General features: G+C 40.5%; 1 long non-coding RNA gene across 2 annotated transcripts in view; it reads right to left on the bottom strand.

Annotated features, from left to right (window-relative positions):
- Positions 1 to 10,015: 10,015 nt before the first annotated feature.
- Positions 10,016 to 24,972, bottom strand: part of LOC123612062 (uncharacterized) — a 103,158-nt gene continuing 88,201 nt past the window's right edge. For both annotated transcript variants that reach the window (XR_006719230.2, XR_012498956.1), the window contains one exon: positions 10,016 to 12,110. This is a non-coding gene — a long non-coding RNA (uncharacterized LOC123612062). The remainder of the gene's footprint in view (positions 12,111 to 24,972) is intronic.

The raw sequence follows: 24,972 nt of genomic DNA on the forward strand, positions 1-24,972 counted from the left end.
CGCCACACGCCAGATAACGGAACATCACAAACGAGTCCCGGCCAACCCCCTCCCCTCCATCTCTTCTCGAGACCCCTTTATCCTCAGTTAGGTGGCCGACGATGCAAAAAATAAAGGAGAGTGGGCGAACGGATGACGTAAGTGGACTTCATTCCCCAGTGAGCGGTTGAAGGGCCGGTGGAGTCGCGCCGGAGGGGCGCTACTTTGCGGCGCGGAGGAGCATCGTAGTAGCAATGCGAACCCCGTTGGTCGTTGAACCGGCCTCTGATTGGCTGGTTCGTACCTGCAATGCGTCACCAAGGTTCGCAGCCGCCGCCGAGACGCGGTGCGGCTTCTGCCGTTGCTGCTCCGGCCGCGCTGTCCTGGCAACTGCGCCAGGCGGCGGAGTTGCTTACCTTGCGCTTGTCTGGGGAGTCACTCATCCTTCCCTCACTCACACATTTTCCCGCCGCTTGTGTAAGGGTCTGCGAAAACACCTTAAGCGGATAAAGAATAAAGCTGAAAGATCCAAGGAAACCCGTACCTCACGCTCAGCTTCTCATCCTCGTATTTTGGTCTCCTGGAGGCCTCACCCTCACCCTCACCCATTTCACTCCCTCACAAAACCCATGAAAATCTGGGTAAGGGCGAATGCAGTTGCCCAGTTACTTATCCGAAAGAGTCTTCCGCTTGTACTTCCCCTTCGTCTTCCTTGCTGGAGGTAATTTACCAGAAAAAAAGAAAGTCACTCAAAAACCGCAGTATCCAAGATTCCGTGGGATTTATCACTCCCAATAGCCCTTGATAATTGTCGAATAATAAGGTTCTGGCTTGGAGTGAGACCTGGGTGTGAATTTTGGTTGGGCAACTTTCTTAGATGCATGACCTTGGATGAGTCATTAAATTTTTAGCCTCATTTGTAAAATGGAGCTAATACTACCTATCTTGAAAGATTATTGTAAGAATTAGAATCATAAAGATTAGAGTTCATGTGAAATGTAAGAGTATCTGGCACAGGGTAGGCACCCAACAAGTGGTTACTATAATAAACTCGTAATACATATGATTAGTGAATTTCATAATGAATTTGCCCTTTGGGACCTCTAACCTCTCAGATTTAAATAAACATTTTTAAATCCACAGAAAAGTTAGCTCTTTAGAATTGGCACCCTTGTGTGCTGTTGGTGGGAATGTAAAATGCTACAGCCACTGTGGAAAACAGTATGGCAGTTACTTAAAAAATTAAACATAGAATTACCATATGACCCAGTAATTCCGCTTCTAGGTATGTATACCCAAGAGAACTGAAAGCAGGATGTTGAAGAGATATTGGTACACACATGTTCATAGCATTATTCATAATAGCTAAAGAAAGCAGCCCAAATGTCCTTCAGTGGATGAATGAAAATTATACATTTTTGGTTATGTACAATAGAGTATTATTCAGCCTTAAAAAGGAAGGAAATTCTGCAGTATACCACAACATGGATGAACCTTGAGGATGGTACGCTAAGTGAAATAAGTCACAAAAAGACAAATACTGCATGATTCCATTTATACAAGGTACTTAGACTAGTTAAAATCACAGAAATAGAAAGTAGAATCATGGTTGTCAGGGGCTGGGTAGTTATTGTTTAATGGGTGTAGGTAAGAGTTTCAGTTTGACAAAATGAGAAGTGTGATGGGGATTGGTGGTGGTAATGGTTGCACAACATTATGAATGTATTTAATACCACTGCACTCTTCACTTTGAAATAGTTAAGGTGGTAATTTTATGTGCATTTTATCACACATGAAAACATTGTTTTTTAATTTTTTGAACTATTTTCTGTAGAAAACTTTAGGTAAAAACTATTTTCTGTAGAAAACTTTAGGTAAAATCTATCACAAGTAGAGAGAAAAGTATAACAAACCTCCAAGTTCCCATCACTCAGCTTTACCAGTTAACAGCATTCTGTCATTCTTGTTTCATATACTTTCCCCAATTAAAAAAGAAATTAACTCCTTGGTCCTGCTCAAAATAAGCAAGGGTGTGTATAACCTAGAATATTTAACAAGGGAATAGTGATCACCTACCATGTGAATTCATTTGAATATAGTGTAATTTTCACTGAAGGTGGGGCTTCTGAGGCACAGAGGAGAGGACCTTAGCTCCCCACAGAGGTTCCAAAGAGAGTTCCCAAAGAACATGGCTGCTAAATTGAGTCTGACATGATAAATGGGCTAGGAAGAAGTGAAAAAACAGGGAGGAAGAGAGAAGAAAGTTTACGTGAAAGAAAGAACAGAACTAAGGTCCAGAGGCACGGAATTGCATGGCACAGTGAAGGAGCTGCCCGCAGTTAGGCATTTCCAGGGCCCAATCTCAGGAGAGGGTGCTGGGAGGTTAGAAAGGAACTAGGGATTTGTGCTCACAGTTCCTCAAGAAACTTGGTGGAACCGCTGTCCCGAAAGAATCCTCTTAGGCCACATCAAGGCTTTAGAATTTCCCAGTAAAAAGCACAGGTGTGTGGACCCTTGAAACTTGGAAACAGTATTCTCAGTAAGCCAAGGTGAAATCTTGCCTCCTGAGAACACCTTCCTGCCCAGCAAGACCAAAAGGTGTTCTCTAATAGCGGTCTGCACCCACCTGGAAAGCCCCAGCCTTAACCTGCTTTAAACAACTTAGACATTTTCTCATGCCATCTAAAGTATTTCCTTTATTAGGCCAGAGATGGATCATCTTTCTTTCAGTTGTGTAAATGAGACAGAAAGTAAGTGCTCTTTCAATTAGTATTGGCAACCCTGTGACCTCCCTTTCAGATGAATGACTATTCAATGAAAACTCAGGACCCCAAGCTTCTATTGTCCTTGCTAATGTGGTGATGTAATGATGGGGGAGAAGGTGGGTTTAATTAACTTTTCCCACAAATGAAATACACTCTATCATCGAGAATGTTACTTAAAAGTAGTTGCCTCTGCTTCAGAATGGAGCTGAACCACAGAGCCCTAAGGCCACCATTCCCTTACTCTGCATTCTGGTAGCTCCCAAATCTTTCCAAGATTTTCCTCAGAAATTTGTCTCTGATTCTTCCTCAGATGGAAGAGCCATTAACAAATTTTTCCTTCAGGTTCATTACTAAAAATATTCTCTCTTTACACAATACCCCATCAGTGTGCAGTGCTTTTACAAATGAAATTTTTAATAATAGGAAATTGAATGACAAAATGCATAATCACCTCTTTAAGAAAATGAATTTTTAAGAGGATTGATGCATAACTGTATAACAAATTCGAGCTTAAGTTTAATATACAGGTGCATGCTTAGATACGTATGTATTGAATCAAAGAGCTTTTAAGCAAATATTTGGTAATGAAATATATCTGTTAAAGAGAATACAGGAAAGTTCTTCCTGATTTCTTAGGTTGAATTTCAGTCAGACCTCTCTTGCAGAAACTTCCTTGCTGACCTCTCCAAGAAGAGAAAGAAAATTATTAAAAAAAAAAGTTAAGACTTTTAAATGGCATTTAAAGCCCTTGTGGCTTTTGTGTATTTGAGACCGTTCCAAATCAATTTATTTATAGAGCATTTGTCTTCCACAAGATGACATACAGTGCAGCCTGACTTTGGCAACTGCCAGCTGGGAAGCAAAGCTGGTGACCACCATCACATCAAGGCCTAGAAGGTGGCTGGTTTCTCTGTTTTCCCCTCCTTATTGAACCACAGAGCCCTAAGGCCACCATTCCCTTACTTTGCATTCTGGTAGCTCCCAAGTCCCAAAACGATCCATCTCTAGCCGAGTAAAGGTGAGATCTGACAGCTTTCTACCTTTGTCCATCTTGGGAAAAATGAGAATGAACTTCCTCTCCAGGCTTTAGTTCCTCAATTTGCAGAACAGAGATAACACAAGCCCCATCTTTTGACATTTGCTTTCATAGGGTCTGTCCTCCAGCTAGGGTATCCAGCTGTGCTCTGAAACAAAGGCAGAGCAGCATCACAGTGGCATTCTTTTTTTTTCTGGGGTGGGGGTGTGGAGGCAGAGGTAATTAAGTTTATTTATTTATTTTAACAGAGGTGCTGGAGATTGAACCCAGGACCTCACGCATGCTAAGCACATGCTCTACCACTGAGCTATACCCTCCTCCCCACAGTGGCATTCTTGATTATGGGCCCTATGTGATTCTGGACAGGTGAAAAAATTAAGTCCTAAATACCCTAAGGCATTGACAGTATGCATCAACTTCTCTCCTGTGCCTCTAGAATGGTACTTGTTTTGTGCCAACCTTGAGGTAATTGAGAAAATAGTACTCAAATGATTTTCTTGTTTGGTGGTTCAGCTAAGAAGACCTGGTTGAGAAAGTAAGACTACCCCTTTCCAGGATGATGGGGCAAAACAGAGCTAGAATGAGAATCCAACCAGGTCATGAGAATGTCTTGCCCACAGCATCCTCAGTCTGATGAGTAAAGAGTAGCAAAAGAACTGGATCTGCCAGACCTCCTGAATGGACGTATGCTCGTATACACACAGGAAAAGTTGAAGGTCATTAACTTTGATATTGACACTCTGCCATTTATTCAACTACTCATTCAAAAAAATTAAGATGTTAATTTAGGGTGACTAATCATATAGGTTTGCCTAGGATTGAGGGGTTTCCTGGGACATAGGACTTACAGTGCTAAAACCACACAGTCACAGGCAAACCAGGGTGTTTGGTTACCCTGGAAATCATGACCACTCATTCAATAAATCCCAATATTTATGTGCTTATAAATGTGCAATGAGAAGAATGAGCTATGAGAAGACTGACCCCCGAAGCACATAGGAGAAAAACCTAATGGTCAAGGGGAAGACTTCCTAGAGAATGTGATCCATAGGAATTTGAGTGAAGGTGGAGAAAGAGGAAAAGGTGTTTGAAGAAGAGAGAAGAAGCGCAAAGGAACAGGGATATTGTCAGTACCACCATCACCTCTAGCATCATCACATTAACAGCCACTGGTGATTGGGTGCTCACCATGGGTCAGCTACTGTGCTGACCACTTGATGTACGTTGTGCATATTACTGACCATTCCATTCCTCTTGAAACACTCTTCTTGCTTGGCTTCTAGAACACCTCTCTGCTAGTACTTCTTCTACCTCTCTGGCAGTTTCTTTGCAGGCTCCTTGGCTGGCTCCTTCACCTGTTGCTTTAAAGATGGCATGCCTCCAGGTTTAAGCACTCCATGGCTCTCTTCTTTTGTGACTTTTGACACCTGCTGTGGGCACCCTCCCCATTCCCACAGCAGTGGTTCTGCGCTGATGACCCCCAAATATGGATGGCCAGATCAGTATTTTCAGCTGCTCAGGCCCACCCTAACATTTGTGGGCCTCAGTCAGGAGTACAATTGGAGGCTTACACAGCGTATGTTAAATGTGTTGAAGTTATACATCAAGCTAACAAGTAAAATATGTTCGAGCCTCCTACTTTGACAAATAAACTTTCATAACAACCTGGAAGGCTGTGGTCAGTTGTAGAACTTCAGATTTCCACACCAGATCGTAAAGTGTGAGGAAGCCATCCTCTAGCCCACGGCCCACCATTTCTCCTCACACGTGTTGTATGTGCCTTTGTCACTTGGCTTTTGATAACACTCAGAAGAGCTTTACAAAGTCTAAGTTGTCTTATAAATATTGAAATCTTTTTTTATCAGAGAAAGTGGCCAGGAGGATAATTCTGATCTTCTTATGTAAGTTATTATTCAAATCAGTTTGAAAATGCTAAATATGTACTTAGTCAAATATAATTTTCATCTTCCTTGGAATTTTTTAGATGTCATTGTACAATAACTGTTGATACAATTTTTAGATTGTATTTTTTCTCATCTTACTTAGAGAATTTATGGTTCAGACTATATTGGCTTGATGAAATTAAGAATTAAAGCAATTAATCACCACATAATTAAGCTAAAAAATGTGCTTTCAACTTTGAATGGTTTCACGGAAAAGAAATAATTGATTAGATAGAAATTATCTCAAGCATCTTTACTGACCACAATGCCATGAAACTGGAAATCAACAACAGAGAAACAAAGGAGAAAAAAAGGAAAGCATGGAGATTAAACAATATGTTATTGAGAAAACAATGGATCAATGAGGAAATCAAAGCTGAAATTAAAAAATACCTTGAGACAAATGATAATGAAAGCACAACCACTCAAAACCTATGGGACACAGCAAAGGCAGTGCTAAGAGGGAAGTTTATAGCGATACAGGCCTTCCTCAAAAAAGAACAATCTCAAATAAACAATTTAACCCACCACCTGAATGAATTAGAAAAAGAAGAACAAAAAGCCCCAAAAAGCAGCAGAAGGAAGGAAATAATAAAGATCAGAGGGGAATTAAATACAATAGAGATTAACAAGACCATAGAAAAAATCAACCAAACCAAAAGCTGGTTTTTTGAAAAAGTAAATAAAATCGACAAGCCTCTGGCCAAACTCACAAAGAAGAAAAAAGAGAGAGCACAAATTAGCAAAATAAGAAAGGAAAATGGAGAAATTACAACAAACAAAATAGAAATACAGAATATCATACGAGAATATTATGAAAAACTATATGGAACCAAACTGGATAACCTAGAGGAGATGGACAAGTTTCTGGAAACATACTGTCCACCAAAACTGAATCAAGAAGAATCTGAACACTTGAACAATCCGATCACTAGAAAGGAAATAGAAATAGCAATTAAAAACCTCCCTGCAAATAAAAGTCCAGGACCGGACGGCTTCACCGGGGAATTCTACCAAACATACAAAGAACTCATACCAGTCCTTCTCAAACTCTTCCAGACAATTGAAAAGGAGGGAATACTCCCAAACTCATTCTATGAAGCCACCATCACCTTGATACCAAAACCAGGCAAAGACACTACAAAAAAAGAGAATTATAGGCCAATATCACTGATGAACATAGACGCCAAAATCCTCACCAAAATTTTAGCAAATAGAATCCAACAACACATAAAAAAGATTATACATCATGACCAAGTGGGGTTCATCCCAGGGACACAAGGCTGGTTCAACATACGCAAATCAATCAGTGTAATACATCACATCAACAAGAGAAAGGACAAAAACCACATGATCATCTCAATCGATGCAGAAAAAGCATCTGATAAAATTCAACACCCATTTATGATAAAAACTCTCACCAAAGTGGGTATAGAGGGAACATATCTCAACATAATAAAAGCTATATATGACAAACCTACAGCCAGCATAGTACTCAACGGTGAAAAACTCAAAAGCTTCCCACTAAAATCTGGGACAAGACAAGGATGCCCACTATCACCACTCCTATTCAACATAGTCCTGGAAGTCCTAGCCACAGCAGTCAGGCAAGAGAAAGAAATAAAAGGGATCCAAATTGGAAAAGAAGAGGTAAAAGTGTCATTATATGCTGATGACATGTTACTATATATAGAAAACCCTAAAAGGTCCACACAAAAGCTACTAGAGCTGATTGAAGAATTCAGCAAGGTAGCAGGTTACAAAATTAACGTTCAAAAATCAGTTGCATTTCTTTACACTAACGATAAATCAACAGAAGAAGAAAGTAAAGAAACAATCCCCTTTAAAATAGCACCCAAAGTAATAAAACATCTGGGAATAAATCTAACCAAGGAGGTGAAAGAATTATACACAGAAAACTATAAACCATTGATGAAGGAAATTAAAGAAGACTTTAAAAAGTGGAAAGATATTCCATGCTCTTGGATTGGAAGAATCAATATTGTTAAAATGGTCACACTGCCCAAGGCAATCTACAGATTTAATGCAATCCCTATCCAATTACCCAGGACATATTTCACAGAACTAGAAAAAATCATAATAAAATTCATATGGAACCATCAAAGACCTAGAATTGCCAAAGCATTACTGAAGAGAAAGAAAGAGGCTGGAGGAATAACTCTCCCAGACTTCAGACAATACTATAGAGCTACAGTCATCAAGACAGCATGGTATTGGTACCAAAACAGACATATAGACCAATGGAACAGAATAGAGAGCCCAGAAATGAACCCACAAACTTTTGGTCAACTCATCTTCGACAAAGGAGGCAAGAATATACACTGGAATAAAGACAGTCTCTTCAGCAAATGGTGTTGGGAAAACTGGACAGCAGCATGTAAAACAATGAAGCTAGAACACTCCCTTACACCACATACAAAAATCAACTCAAAATGGATTAAAGACTTAAACATAAGACAAGATACAATAAACCTCCTAGAGGAAAACATAGGCAAAACATTATCTGACATACATTTAAAAAATTTTCTCCTAGAAGAAATAAAAGCAAGAATAAACAAATGGGACCTAATGAGACTTACAAGCTTCTGCACAGCAAAGGAAACCAGAAATAAAACAAGAAGAAAACCTACGGAATGGGAGAAAATTTTTGCAAGTGAAACCGACAAAGGCTTGATCTCCAGAATATATAAGCAGCTCATACGACTCAATAAGAAAAAAATAAACAACCCAATCCAAAAATGGGCAGAAGACCTAAACAAGCAATTCTCCAAGGAAGACATACAAATGATCAAAAAGCACATGAAAAAATGCTCAATATCACTAATTATCAGAGAAATGCAAATCAAAACTACAATGAGGTATCACCTCACACCAGTCAGAATGGCTGTCATTCAAAAATCCACAAATGACAAATGCTGGAGAGGCTGTGGAGAAAGAGGAACCCTCCTACACTGCTGGTGGGAATGCAGTTTGGTGCAGCCACTATGGAAAACAGTGTGGAGATTCCTCAAAAGACTAGGAATAGACTTACCGTATGACACAGGAATCCCACTCCTGGGCTTGTATCCAGAAGGAAATCTACTTCAGGATGACACCTGCACCCCAATGTTCATAGCAGCACTATTTACAATAGCCAAAACATGGAAACAGCCTAAATGTCCATCAACAGGTGACTGGATAAAGAAGCTGTGGTATATTTATACAATGGAATACTACTCAGCCATAAAAACCGACAACATAATGCCATTTGCAGCAACATGGATGCTCCTGGAGAATGTCATTCTAAGTGAAGTAAGCCAGAAAGAGAAAGAAAAATACCATATGAGATCGCTCATATGTGGAATCTAAAAAACAAAAACAAAAACAAACAAACAAACAAACAAAAACAGAGTGTAAATAAAGGACAGAAATAGACTCACAGACAGAGAATACAGACTTGTGGTTACCAGGGGGGCAGAGGGTGGGAAGGGATAGACTGGGATTTCAAAATTGTAGAATAGACTACACTGTATAGCACAGGGAAATATACACAAAATGTTATGATAACTCACAGAGAAAAAAATGTGACAATGAGTGTGTATATGTCCATGAATAACTGAAAAATTGTGCTGAACACTGGAATTTGACACAACATTGTAAAATGATTATAAATCAATAAAAAATGTTAAAAAAAAAAAAAGAAATAATTGATTTTGTGGTTCATATTGTGTTGGCAGTATGTGAGGGTTTCCATAGAGTTGTGAATTCTCTCTAATGGTACCTCAAATTTTAATGGTACCTTTAATTTTATTATGCTTTGTCTGGTTTACCAGATAAAAATCAGGATTCCCATTCTCAAGACTGGGAAGTTACCATTGTTGCGGGTCCTTTCTTCCTTTCCATTCCCCACCTGACTAGCCAGTATTTCTAGGTTCTGCTCATGGAATCTGGAGTACATCTTTGTCTGCTTTGAAAAAAGATTTTTAAATGTTCTAAATTAAACTTGGTGAGATATTTCCCCTAAGTGACTTCCCTCTGCCTGAGGAAATGGGAGTCACTTAGGGAAAGCATCTTTATCTTACTGCTATGTTCTCATGTTCACTGGATCCAAAGTGAACTAAGTCACAGCTCAGCCCCTGCCATTTATTCATGTGGAGGCTGGGGGAGGCATAGATGTGACCCTATTACAATAACAGGGTTGATTAGGAATGAAAGAGCTTCTGTTTTTCCAGATATAAGCTTTTTTTTTTTAACTGCCAAATGTTTCCTCAAAAATTTAGTTCTCCATTTATTTTTAAAAATTTGGACAGAAAAGTTGAAAGAATAGTACAATAAACCATTCATATACGATCCACTTAGATTCACCAGTGGTTAACATTTGCTATATTTGCTTTCTCTTTCTCAGTCTCTCTCTACATGCACATGTGCACACACACACATGCACACACACAAAGATGTGCATTTTTTTTGGATGAGCCATTTGAAAGCAAGTTATAGACATCATTCTTCAGCCCTAAATTTCAGCATGTTTCTCCTAAGAATAAGCATATTCTCTTACAAAACCACAACACCATTTCCACATCTTTTAAAAAGTGCCTTAATTTTATCTTTGTTCCAATCTATACTTAAATTTTCCTAATTGTCCCCAAAATGTTTTTTATAGCTATTTTACTTTTCCTAACTAGAATCTGACAGGAATTGTACTTTCCAAGGTTATGTCTCTTTAGACTCTTTTAAATTCTTTTAACCTAGATGAGTTTCCCCAATTTTGTTTGTGACATTGCTATTTTGAAAAATCCTGTACCGTTTTATTTCACAATGTCCACACTCTACATTTGTCTTTCTAGTATCATTTAACTTGTTCATCTATCCCCTGTATTTCCTATAAGCTAGTATTTAGGTCTAAAGGCTTGACAGATTCAGGATGAAGGCTTTTGCCAAAAGTACTTCACAGCTAATATTTTGTAGTTCACACTGCATCATCTCAAGAGCACGTAATAGCCATTGCTCCACTCTCAGTGACAATAAATTTGATCACTTAGTTAAGACGGCATCTACCAGACCTCATCATTGTAAGGATACATTTTCCATTTTTAGTTAATTAGTAATCTGTGGGACAGTACTCTGCCACCTTGTAAATGTTTCTTAACAACTCTTCACCTGGTGATTTAATCATCCATTAACGGTCCTTGCTTAATAATATAAATACGTTGCAGGTTGCAAAATGGTTTTTCTAATTCTATGATCCCTTTAACGTGCATTAGCTGGCATTGTTTGTGTAAAGAAGTGCTTTCCTTTCCCCTTCCTTCCTTTTATGAATATTCCTATTAACTGGTGTATTTTTTAAAACTCAGCATTATTATCAATGACATTTATTTTAGTTTTTGTATTCAGGTTGTCCCACATTTGGCCAGTATGCACTGTTCATGCCAGCTCATGTGTCCTTTTGACATATCTTCCTCAGTTTTTGAGTAATTTCTTGCTTTCTGGCACAAAATGTTACAGGTTCACCTTGTACTTTCTCTGCTCAGAACTGGAATCAACCATTTTATTCAAGGATCCTCAGAGATTCTAAATGCATCCTTTTTTTAATTTTTCACTCCAAACTTTTAAAAAGTCATCATTCTTGGACCTAGAGATTATCTTACTAAGTGAAGTCAGTCAGTCAGCAAAAGACAAATATCATATGATATCACTTATATGTGGAACCTTTAAAAATGACACAAATGAACTTATTTACAAAACAGAAAGAGATTCATAGACATAGAAAACAAACATAGTTACTGGGAGGGAAGTGGGGACGGAGGGATAAACTGGGAGTTTGGGATTGGCAGATACAAACTACTATGTACAGAATAGATAAATAACAAGATCCTATTATATAGCACAGGGAACTATATTCAATGGCCTGTAGTAACCTGTAATGAAAAAGAATAAATAAATACATACATACATACATACATACATACATACATACATACATACAATAAGTGAATATATGAAATGTATATATATATAAAATAAGTGAATCACTACACTTTACACCAGAAACTAATACAATATACTGTAAATCAACTATACTTCAATTTTTAAAAAATAGGGGAGGTGTATACATTATCAAAATTCATCAAAGCGTACGTCTGAAATACATGTAGTTTACTGTACAGGAACCATACCACAATAGAGGTATTTTAAAAAAAGAAAAAATGGAGGGAAAAGTCATCATTCTGTATTTGTTTCACTCAGCCTATCAATAAACACTTCAGTGGCTCTCCCTAGGTCCTCAGTTTTTCTTCTCAGTGCAGCCTTTATCCTGGACGCTTGCTCTCAGTACTATCTCTGCATAGCTTTTAGTGTCTCCTTCAGGCCTCTTCCATGGTGTCATATCTGTGGGTGTAAAAAGTGAGCACTGAGTCAAACTGGAAAGTGGATAATCTCACAAAGCCCACCGGGATGCTGCAGGTGAAAGCCTAGACAAGCAGAGCCTGGGCAAGAGCAAAGCACCGAGCCCAGCTGGCAGGATGCAGCTTGGACTGCCCTTGACAGAGAGGCCCCATCTTCCCGCAGCCCCTACTCTCATCCTCACTACTGCTTGCTTCCTAGAAGGCAGAGAGCCTGGGGGACAGCAGAAGCTTTGCTTTAATCTCAGAGTTCAATGCTTGGGGTAGGGTGACCCCAAGATACGGAGAGAAAAAGGAATGTAGCTACTGTCTTAGATCCCCAAAGACCATTCCAATAGTCATATGAACCTACAGAGCTATCATTTTGGCTATTTGTACAGGAAGCGTCTTTGTTAATTTTTCTTTTGTGTTCATATTTAAATTTCTGTAATTGAATATATTCCATCTGGACTTTCTATATTTTTTAGTAGTAAAAAAAAAAATCTGGAATACTATTATGTACCAGTGATGCCTAGTTACCTTCATCTTATTAAAACTCCTAATTGTGGTCCAAAGTTCTTCAGCTGTGTCTTTCTGTATCGAGTGGCATTATCTCTCGGGAATCTCTGCACTATACTTTCCCTGCCCCAGCAAGTGCTTCATAGGCTATGTCCTCTTCTGTCTCTGAATCATTTGACATCATATAGAGGGCCCATCACTGCACAGGGACTTGGGAAATAGAGATTTGTATCCAAGTCACCACTAACCAGCTCTGTGATCTTGGGACAAGTTTCATAACCTCTCTGGACCTCAGATTGAACATCAGTCATGGAATCTCTTGATTTTAAGGTTCCGTTTAGTAAGAGGGAGCAGCAGGAGAGGAAGAGCAGATTGAGAAGCCAGTTTCCCTGACTCCCAATCTAGTCCCTTCTATACTACACACGGCTGACTCCCACCTCCATTCGCTTTAAAATTCTGCTAATCCTCTAACCAGCCATAGGAACTCCAGTAACCCCTATCTCCCACCCTCCTCACCTTTCTTTGTGTGTTTTTTTTATCATGCCTGATTATCATAATAATAGTAGCTAATAATTTCCAAACGCTATATTCTAGGTTCTGTGCTAAGCCTTTTACATTTAGTATCACATTTAATCCTCGTGGCAAACTTTCAGGGTCAGTTCTACAACCATCCAAGTTTATAGATGGAATAACTGAGGCTTAAAGGATTTAAATTATTTTCCCAGTCACACAAGCTGGTAGATATCAGAATTAGATTTCTAGCTCATATCTGTCTTACACCTGGACCTATCCACAGCACGTCTCTTGTCTGTGAATACAGTATTCAGTGGTTCATCCATTCATTATCCCGGTTCTTACTAAGTACCTACTAGTGCCCTGCACTGTTCTGGGCACTATGTGAAAGAAAAAGAAATGATAACCCCTGTTCTAACTGGAGATACAAAATCTATGAACATAAAACAACTAGAATACAATTCAAGGCAACATATATGATAGAGGAATTCCAAGTAGTTCTTTCTTATGTCAAGAGAATAAAATCTTTCCGAAGGCAGGGTTACAATCTATGTTTCTAGATACAGCAGGTTCCAGATATATAATGGTAATGATTTCTCATCACACAGAAAATAGAGGTTAGGATTGAAAAAGTAGGTTTATTGCTGAGAGTCCAATTTGAGTCCTATGTTCATATAGAATTTGTGGATCCCACTAAAATGGCATCAACAACCTATCAGCCATGAGAAAAGTTGATTACTTACTATATGCTAGGTAGAACAGTGGACGCCTGGAAGATAAAAAGACAAGGAAGACAGTGGGAACACTCAGACCAATTAGAGGTAAAGCCAGACTGAGCTGTGTGTCATATCTCATCGCTGATGTGATCAGAAGGGGCTGGGCTTTAGGATTATCTGAAGCGTTTTGGGAAAAGAGAATTATCTTCCAATGGGAAGCAGAGAATGGCAAACATGGGCACTGGGTGGGTTTAAGAAGAGGAGAGAAAGTTTTGGATTTGAAGTGAGGGCTTAGTAGGCCAGGCAGTCCACCAGCCTCCCACCACCCTCTACATCAAGGGGCAGGCTCCCTTAAGATGGGAATTTGATTTGCTTTCATTGCACTGGTCTGTACTGACTCAGTCCTAAGTTGCTACACATTTATAAGTGAATAGTTTACTATTTCTACTCTTTTGCTAGACTTTGGAATTATTGAGTCACCTTAAAATCCTAAAGTCAGTAAATCTAAAATCAGTTGATCTGAGACACCCAAGTCTCTTCACTGGAAACCACTTTAAAGTTCTTGAATTATGGAGTGAACATATCACCGTCATTAACAGTGGAATCATTTCTTCCAAAACTGATGTTGGTTGCTAATCCTTTCCACTAGAACTTTGTATCCTTCAATCTGTAGTTTTATGATGCAGTAAAATAACCACAACAACAAATGGGGTTTCCTGGGGGGAGGAAATTCAGGCAATTAGCTTTTCTAGCCCTTTAGACAATAGCTTTAATACATTAAAATATGCCTACTGGTCTGGAGAAAATGAAAATGAATGGCCTCCCAAGGTCCTCTCCAGTCTTAGCATCCTAAGATTCTTCATGTCAATACTAATTCCCCTTTCAGTATTTTCATTTGCACCGTGTACTATTCCAGTAGGCACTGGGCTGTGAATGTTACGACCCTTTTGCAAAAGGATTGAAACTGAACAGGTTTTTACAATACGGCAGACTTCTGGAGGGCAGGCTTCCCAGAGGCTCCACTTTCCTGACAGACTGCCCCTCTCTACAAGGGTCTGCTCTATGTAGCTTTCTGAATTGCAAATGCAAAAATTTCCCCTGATTTTGAGGGCAGTGTGTTGGTGGCTTTGTGGTATGCAATGATCTAATACCCGGGGAGTCTGTTACCATGCGACCAAAGCTGAGGTCAATTATGATTCCCCATCAGTGACCCACAGCAGCTCTCATGCCTTTTACTACAGTCTATTTTGAAGAGCAGACACTTTAACATTTTTAAAGGGAACCAGAATTATCATTCAGATGATAAACTGCCACGTAGACAGACATTCTCTTATGATTCATTGAAGTGCAGGTCTTAAGAGGTTATACATTCTGTCTGAGTGTATTAAAGAGAATGAAGACAAATAGATCAGAGAACAAATCAAGCGTCGCACATCAGAGATGCCAACCTCAACAGAATATTCTTCTAATTTTAATATATGGGCTATATAACCCAGGGGACAAAAACATGTTTTATTCAGGAAAACAACAAATCAAGTAGTCTCTCTATAGAAAGCCATTTACAGGTCATTTGGAAATTGAATCCATAATCTTTAATAAAGCCCATTTATACCAACGATGAAGGAGTCTCAAATAAATAAAACTGAAAGCAATGATAAATTAGCTTCCTAGGCTTTATGTGTTTATAACATTGTAATCATTCAAACCCACTGAAGTCAAATTTGTTCTACCAATTTCCTAAATTCAATCCAATGAGCTCCTGGTTCTTTTACAAAACCAATTCATATTGTCAAGTGACAGCAAGAAAAATTAATAATATGCTGGGTTTTACTATCCTAAGGGACTTTACTAAGTGAAAGTAATAACATAAGCTCTTACTATCCAGAAATCTATTATTTAGATGTAAATTCTAGCCACATGCTCCGATACCCTTAAAATGGCAATGAAATAAAAAGCTGACCCTGGGGAATATGTCATACCCAACATATTGAAAAGGATCCCTAGGGCCTTCGTCAGGAAATAAAGAGCTATGCTAGAATTTTATTGAAAAAACTGTGATGACAAAGCCCTTTACATTAAAAATCATAGTTCATCAACATCATCGAATCAATGGCTGGAAATGAATGGAGAGGGTCTCACTTCGCTCTCTGCCTGGCACCCAACTTTGGGTAATGCACTCACATTACCAGCTACAAATCAGGTCAGGAGATTGCTCAGAAAATTCCCTATGATGACAAGGTTCCTTCTCGGCAGAGACCCAAGCCAGGCTGAAGCTTCCCTGCTGCTGCAGGCTGTAGCCCTACTTCTCACTGATCCACTGTCAATCTCTGGGATGCCAGCTTCCCCCAGAAATGCCAAAATGCCTTCCTTCATAGAAGCTCAAACACATGCAGTGTTTCTCAGCGCTGGGGCTGCAAAGGCCTCCAAAACGTTGATTCCTCCTAAGTCCGCTTATAAAATGCTGGTGAGGTATTTTTCTTAACTAGGATTTTCGGACAGAGGTTGCTGTTTGAAACCAAGACCTGGGGCAGCAAAAGGCAGATCCAAGACAGGCTCCATAGAAGCCAGGCAGCTCATTCGTTCCACTCTGCCTGCTTTTCAGTTGAGGGAAGGGAGGGATGATGATTCCTCAAGGGGAAATGTAGGAGGAAAGGTAAATAGTGCATGTGAACTGCTGAGAGCTGCCTAGACAAAGGTGTATTCTCCCCTTCCCAATCATCGGGCGAATATTTACGGAGCCAGACTCTGTGAGAAGCATTATAGGGAGGTGGGCAGGGGCCTCACAGACCTCAGGGTTCAGACTGTGGAGGCCTTCCGGTTCACTGAACTAGTAGGGCTGGGGAATGGGAAAAAAGGATTTCCGAGGCAGGAAAACCTGGTCTGAATGCTCTGGCACCACAAGATAGTCCTTGCCTTTGAGTGAGTCACTGACTGTCTGAGCTTCAGTTTCCTCGTTGTTCAGTGAAGGGTAACAGCATCTGCGCTGGAGGGTGACTCCGAGAGTGAGACTCAGTGTGTGTCGACTGCCTGGCAATGCGTAAACCTGTTTTTCATCATCCTGCCCTCACTGTCCCCGCCCTTCTTGGCTCCATATTGGACAGGACGTTCTACATCCAGTAGTGCAGCCCTTCCTCTCTTTCCTTCCTGGGGCTTGTCTTATTTCCATGTCAAAGTTGCCAGGTTCTTGAGAGCAGGAGCTCCACCCTGCCTAGCTCTGCATGTCTCCCGGGACCAGCCCCAGCTTCACTGTGGGCTCCTGAATCACACACAGATCGCCCACTCAGAAACCGAGGAGAAAGAAGCCAGACCCTCTCTCCCTCTCTCTTTCTCTCTCTTTCTCTTGCCTTCTCTGGGCAGTCAGGCCTGCAGCCAGAAAAAAACCAGCACCCCCCAACCCCCTATCACTTCCTGCAGCCTCCACACGCCTAAGCCATGGCAGAGAGGACAAGACAGCCACTCTAGACCACAGCTGCTACACACGATCCCTCTCCAGCCTCCTGAGCTGCACCCCACCTAAGTTCCCTTAGGGGAGCCCATAGGGTGGGGGTTGAGGGTGGGGGGCTAGGAGAGGCACCACTCATGCAGGAGTTCAGAGAAAGAGTTCTCAGCTACTCGTCAGTCTTTCCCCTCCCCTAGCATTAAATCAAGACAGTGGCCCCAAATTCACAGCACCACTCTTTCTTGTGGGTAAAATCAGGGGAACGAACTCCCTTTACTGAGCACTAGTGGTCTACACAGGCACAGTACTTACGGTGTGTGATAATTTATAGAGGCTGGTTTAGTTCATTCTCAGAACATGAGGAAATAGGGTAAATCTTATTGGCCCCAATTTACAAATGAGGAAACTGAGGCTAAGGGAGGTTAAGTAACTCCCTCGAGTCATAGCCAGAAAGCACCTGAGCTGGGATTTGAGGGCCCCAGGCTGTCTGACTCCAAGCTTACCCCCTGGCATCAGCAGGCTGCCTGCTAGCAGGTGGCGGGGAGGGAGCTGACTCATGGCTTTTGATTTGTTCAGTTCTCTTCTGCATTAGCACTGCTTCAGCCTAATGAACAAATATTGTATCTCTTGCTTTGCAAAGTAGCCACATGAGGCTGCTTGCCTGCAAGCCCAAAGAGTCACAGCATTTCCAGGTGACAGAGTGACAGAGTGGCTTGTGGCTAAGTTTAAAAATAATGTTAGAGCCCCTAGAGATCATCTAAATCAAGGACTCTTAAGTTGGAGTTCAAGGGTGGACCCTGGGGGAGTCTGTAAAGCCCTGAATTTGTATTTACATACGTTTTCCTAGGGCAGAGGTGCACAACTTTCATCAGATTCTCAAAGAGATTTTAAGCCCTAAAGGGTTAAGAATTGTGCATGGTCTGGCCAACCAGACCTCACATTGCCAGACTCCTGCGTTGATCCATGAGGCAGCACAATTTGTGATGAAGAAAACCCAGAGCTGAACACCAGATGCAGAATCTGAGCTCTGAATCTTCTGGCAAACATTTTAAAGACTCATGAATTATTAAAATGGCTAATTAAGTCAACCTTCAGCAGAGAATATTTGCTTTTTCTCCTCATCACTGAGCTTACTGTGAAACCAGAGTTTGCTCCATCGTTTGCTTAAGCACTAGGTCAATTCCCTTTGTTCTTTCTTTACAGGTCTAGAAAGAACTCAGAGTGGCCTGCTGCGAGGAATAGTACTAGCTTGCCGTATATACCTCAGTGTACACAGCTGGGAGGCTCTGAACCCATTTTTTCTTCTGTGCCCTACGTGATTCAGCTGATCTCCCATGTTAACTCCACACCTTCTAATTTGTCCGGTCTCTCACTCAGTGGTCCACGTCAGCCATGCCTGTTACCACATCTTCCCCCCTTTACCAGAATAGTCCTGCCCTTGGAATGCTGTGCATGAGTGACCTTGAACAAAAAATATACAACAGTCATCAAGTCAGCGTATGTCTGAGGTCACACTGGCCTCCCTACATTTTGGAGCATTTTTACCAGGTATCTTCCTCCCTTCCCTCCATTCCACATTCTTTATGAAAACTTCTTGTTACTTCATCTATGTCAATTTCATCTATTCCAACTAGACTATAACCCCTTGAGGGCAGGACTTATTTTTTCTTCTTCTAATGTATTTACTAACAGGTTTTGTACCAAGATAGATGCCATATAAAACCTGTATTAATTAGGAAGTCAACTTCTCTCCACCTCCACTGTAATTGCAGTTGTCCACTTGCCAACAGGGTCCATTGCAAAATGAAAATGTAGGGCCCTGGCCAGGGGCAGGGAAATCAAACTCCCTCTTCCCACAGGCTCACTGCCCCAACCCACGGTCAACAGGTGACTCCCTAAGAGATTGCAACCTCCATGGTCAGTACCTAGATCAATCAGAGTCTGCCCCAAAAGGCTGGCTAAATGCACTGTGGCACTGCCAGCCCAGGGCAGGTATTGCTGCCACCTCGCTCTACAGTGAGCACACACCCAGCCAGGACCCTTCCCACACCTGTGCCCAGGCCCCTGCCAGGAACAGAAAGCAACAGTGGCCCACACAATGCAACCTGGTCACCGTCCCAAGTGGAGGGTGGCAGCAATCACAAGGCAGGGGTGGAGAAGGGGAGTCCAGGTGAAGCTCACGTTACCAGAGGACAGGGAGCAGACAGTCAAGAATTCATCCCAGGGAGGCAGGAAGGCAGGCAGGCTAGGGAGGCAGGACTCCAGGAAAGTAAAGGCTCCAAGTCCCTGGGCTCACACTCCATTGTCCCATTAGACTTCACTTACAGAAACAGAATTAAAGGTAAAATTACGAACAATTTCAAGATAGTGAATATTGAGCATTAAACCCTAAGTATGGGGCCCTTCTGAGTGGGAGGCCCTGAGTAACTACCCTGGAGGCACACGCATGAAGCCAGCTTGCTGCTTCCTGAAATCTTTGCCATAATTCTACCCATAAAAATACAGAGGAACAATGGGTAAGTCACTTACAGATTCAGAGTTACCCTAGTGGCTACGGATACCACCACTTACTCTATCTACTGTCTTGTATGTATACAAGGATTCATGACTTAGAAATATATGTGTAGGGGCATGAGTGAAATTGGCCAATAAGGCACTCTTTTAATTTTTAACAACCAGATACACAGCTTTGGTGGAACATTCTGGTTTTAATTTAAAAAAAAAAAGTTGATTTAGCCATGACCTGCCTCCCCTCCCCCCACCAAAGTCATTCCCTTTCTTACCTTCCACAAAATTCAATAATCCTTAATGCTTATCAGAACAGAAATGGTTAAAACAAATTTTACTCAATTCCTGTTAGGCCTCAACAAGAAGATTAATGCAGTGTCACACTTTGGTTTTAAACCCAGTGTTAACCACTGTAAGCTGTGTACTATTTTTCTCTCCCTCACATCTTTAATTCATGACTATAGCTGAATATTTATTCTGAAAGATTTTTAAAAGGTTGATTGATCCAGCTGGCACTGGCCTGGATTGGATCCCATGATGGATAATGCTATTTGTTTTTTGAGCACAAGCAAACAGTCCCTTTCCTCAATAACTGAAGTCTTGATAGAGTGTGGCGACCATCAAGAACTGAATTTCTGTGCTGGGTGGGGACAGGGCCTACTGCCTGTTTGCACTGATGACATCTAGGGAAGGGAGATGGGTGCTCCAGTTGACTCTGAATTAATATTTTTTCTTCAAGCATCCTCAGATTATGGCTGGATACACATGCCTCATCTAGCACCCAGCTGCTAGATTAACATCTGTGAGCTGCTAGTTAGCTGGGGAGTTTTGTAGCCCACAGGAGTGAACTGTGCTGCCCAGTAATCGTAACAGAGTAAGGTCTCAGAATGGAAATGAGCTGCTAGGATGCCAGACAGTTTTGCATATTGGTGTCTGAATCCTGGGAACAAGTTCCTCTGGGGTTGCTAGTTCCTACTCATCTGCAAGTATTTCCAGGGACAGTGAAGTTTTTATCTATCTCTTGGTGTCTACTCCATAGTTAGCATCGCACAAATGCTTACTGAATTGATTAAATCCCAGCCCTCTTTCCTTTTCTCCATGCCACCGCCAAATTCTTCCCCTGGGAACCATATAAATACCATTGGCCACATCCTTGCTAGAGACTTTCCCTCTAAGAAAATCTTACTCATTTGCAGCAATATAGATGGACCTAGAGGTTATCATACTAAGTGTAGTAAGTCAGACAAAGACAAATATATGATATAATTTATATGTGAAATCTTTTTAAAAAAAGACACAAATGAACTTATTTACAAAACAGAAACAGACTCAGAGACATAGAGGGAAAACTTACAGTTACCAAAGGGGAAGCAGTGGGATGGAGGGATAAATTGGGAGTTTGGGATTGGCAGACACAAACTGCTATGTACAGAATAGATAAACAAGTTTCTTCTGTATGGCACAGGGAATTATATTTGATAACTTGTGATAACATATAATGAAAAAGAATATATATGTATATAACTAAATCACTATGCTGTACACCAGAAACTAACATATCATAAATCAACTATACTTCAGTTTTAAAAAAAAGATTAAAAGTGCCTCAAAAAATGGGGCAGTTGGGGGAGAAATGTTATCATTGCTTCACTGGTATGGTGAAGAAGCCTTGGCACTTTAAGCACAGTTTCCAGGCAAATAAGAGTCCAGTGGATTTCTTTCCTTCTAGGTTTCCATACCACAGAGGTGACTTCTAATCCTAGGGGTCCCTGGAGAAATGGCAGGTGACCCCTTTCCTCACTGGCTCAGGAGATCACTACCAGGATCCATTGACCTTTTGTCCATGGCTTGTCTCTACAAGCTGAGACAAAGAATTAAATTATAGGCCCAAATCCCCATTAAGCCAATATTCATTTTCCCTGTGCTTTCACAGAAAGTAGTAATAAATCTTGCTTGGTAGGGCCTCTGCCTCCTTATTCAATCCCTCAGCTAATAAAATCAAGACTATTCCTGAAATTAGATTAAATAATTTGACTCTCCTGTTTCTAGAAGTTTTGGAGCTCTCACTGACCTTTCTTGAACAAGCAGAAGCTATTTTGTTTTGTCCTTTTTTTCTCCCGGTGGCCTACGTATACCCTGTCATTTATAAAGCAAAAGTAAAAAGTAGTGAGATAGAAAAAGCAGGAAGACTGGGAGTCAGCTCCCACGAACTAGTTATATGGTCCTAAACTCTCTCAGGGCCTCAGTTCCCTTTCTGGAAAATTCAGGACTCAGATGAAAAAGCTATCTTTAAAGGTCTCTTTTGACTCTAAAAATCTAGGTATCTCAGAGGGTTGAAGCCTTCCTAAATAGACTATAGTTCTCCAGACCTAAGGAAATTGTTTTCTTTGTCATGAGAACAATTTTTTTCTCCTCTTTTCTTTCTTTATTAAAATAAAAAAATAGAACAGGACAAACTGAGCTCAGATCATAGTTGAGCTGATTTCTTTCTAAACCACAGGATTCATTTTCTGAAATTGCTGTCTTTTCCTTCAAAAGCCTCGGCAGTCCTCAGCCTTGTCAGCCAGCAACATCGCTTTTAAATTAGGTCTGTGAAATAAGGAAGCTGTTTAGAGCAGCCCCGGAATAAACAGCGACAGGGCACAGGCGTGGCTGAAGAGGCCATCTGCACGAATCTCCCAGGAGGCCGGATCAGCTACGCTTTTATCACCTCCTAACATCTGGAACCCCGTCCAGAATCTGAATGAACAAAATGCTGTTTGTCAAGCAACCCATCGATAATTATTTTTCAAGTGACCATTATGTGCATTAAATTCTTGAGCCCTTATATTTACGACCCCAACAGTCATACTGGCCTTAGTTTTTAAAATCAGAGAAAGCTGTGTTACTGGAATTTAAGGACAACATGAGCTCCAAAGGAGCTCATCTCAGAAGACCCTAGATATTAAGAACATGGACTCTGCAGTGGTAGGGATAGGTTCAAGTTCTGACCCCAACATTTACTAGCTGTGTAAGCTTTAAATTCCCTAAGTTTCTATGTCCTCATATGTAAAATGGAGATAATAAATAATACCTACCTTATAGGGTAGGACAAGAAGTAATTGAAATCAATTATGAAAAGAGCTTAGCAAAGTGTCTGACATAGTAAATGCTCAATAGATTCAGTTAGGACTAATAGTGATGCTGCATTAATAATACATAAGTGAAATGTCCTTTGTTTGCTTTAACCTGGAGACGTGACTATAGCCTTGGGCATCACATACATTTCTGGACTTCTCTTGGTCCCTGAAGCAAAGGTAAAGTGACAGGAAAGACATTATGTTTTTGTTTTTTTAAAATGATTATTTTTTAATGATTGTATTACTTACGGTATGTGATAGTACACAAAGCATGGGACATTGTCTTTCTCAAGATTGAATTCTAGTGAATTTCTAAGCATGAGGACCATGAGGGCAGAGGCATTATTTGTTTCATCAATCCAATAGTAACATATGTCTTGGAAAGCAACAAGTTAGGTAAGAGAAAAGAATTCCTAGCTCATTCCTCATTTTCTCTCAAACACTTTCAAGCTAATTGCATGAACACTGCATGAAGAACGACATATCCTTTGCCTTCAGTGATAGTTCAGGGGTGTGAAGACAGAATTCCAATTCTAGTCCTGTCATTGATCCGTTGGACAAATTAATATACCCTCTAAAATCGATCTCAATTTAAGTTTATCCTAGAGCCATGAGATGATAGACCACCTAGTAGTCTAACTCCCTCACTTTTTTTTATATATACATACATACATACATTTTTTCACATTCATTTCCATTACAGCTCATTACAAGAAATTGAATATAGTTTCCTGTGCTATACAGTAGGTCCTTGTTGTTTATCTATTTTATATATAGTAATGTATATCTATTAATCCCAAACTCCTAATCTATCCATTCCCCCCCCTTCCCCCCCTGGTAACCACAGTTTGTTTTCTATGTCCTTGAGTCTATTTCTGGTTTGTAAATAAAATTGGTATTTTTTTTTTTAGATTTCACATATAAGTGATATCATATATTTGTCTTTCTCAAAACATGTTTTAATTGTTGAAGTAATAGTAGATTTCTTTGAAATACCTAAAATTATAGTTTAATGTAAAATAAGACAGTAAATGAAAGAATTTAAACAACTAAAAAAATTAAGAAGTTCTTAAACTTAAAGGAGAATAATTCTGTCCCTCTCTTGATGACATGGGCAAGTTTGAGCTCTCACCCTTGCTTGAGATTGATGCTCTGGCTCTGGCCAGTTGGAGAGCTAGTGAACCATAAGAAGTGAGAGAAAGTGAACTGTCACAGGCTGTGGCACCACATGGTCTAAAACAGCCCAGGACTCAGTAATGCTTGTTTGACTGAAAGCATCTATTCTGTCATCCCCACTCTCTGGAAATGAGATGGTGTTATAGGCCCAAAGGGCCAAGGCAGATGAAAGACAATGACTCACGCTAAGTGGGGACAATACTCTGGTGAAACCAGTCTTAGTTTTCACTTTAGAATTCAGATTCATGTTGAGATGAAGTTTATATACTCTTTTGGGTCACAGGGTGGTCCAAGAGTCCCCAAAGAATCTGTGCTTAGGTTTGTATCCACACTAGCTCCTGATGAAAGCCAATGTAGTATCAGCTCAGACCATCAGAGGCTCCCTAATCAGGTCTGCTTATATTACAGAATTGACAGCAGATTCAATCTGGCCCCAAGTCAAGGAGGAGTGGACAAACACAAAAGTGTGGAATTGCTTTATCAAGTCTGGCTCCGAATTGTGAAATGTCTCAGTGTGAGGTGTAGCCCAAGCAACCCCTGGAACAAGCTTGCCAACCTGGCTGGCTAGATCTAGAAGTGGAGATGATGTAAGCGGAGAGGGAAATTTTGTCCACCCAAAAGTGAAAACAGCAGGTAGACAGACCAAGCCAGCCATACAGGTACTGCGAGAGGCCATTTGAATTGGGGGAAAAAAAAGTATCATGCAAATCATAACTAAATTATTGGAGGGAAGACACAGCAGAACAGGAAATGTGCATGCAGATGAGTGAAGCCTCCGTTAATGGTTTCCCTGCACTTATCAGAAGGGAATTCGATTTACCTGATGAAGACACGGCAATCACAGTAGGGAGAAGAGATGGATTTAGGATTAATCTCCTG

This window comes from Camelus bactrianus, chromosome 15 (genome assembly GCF_048773025.1).
Source record: "Camelus bactrianus isolate YW-2024 breed Bactrian camel chromosome 15, ASM4877302v1, whole genome shotgun sequence".
In the NCBI taxonomy this organism is placed as follows: domain Eukaryota; kingdom Metazoa; phylum Chordata; class Mammalia; order Artiodactyla; family Camelidae; genus Camelus; species Camelus bactrianus.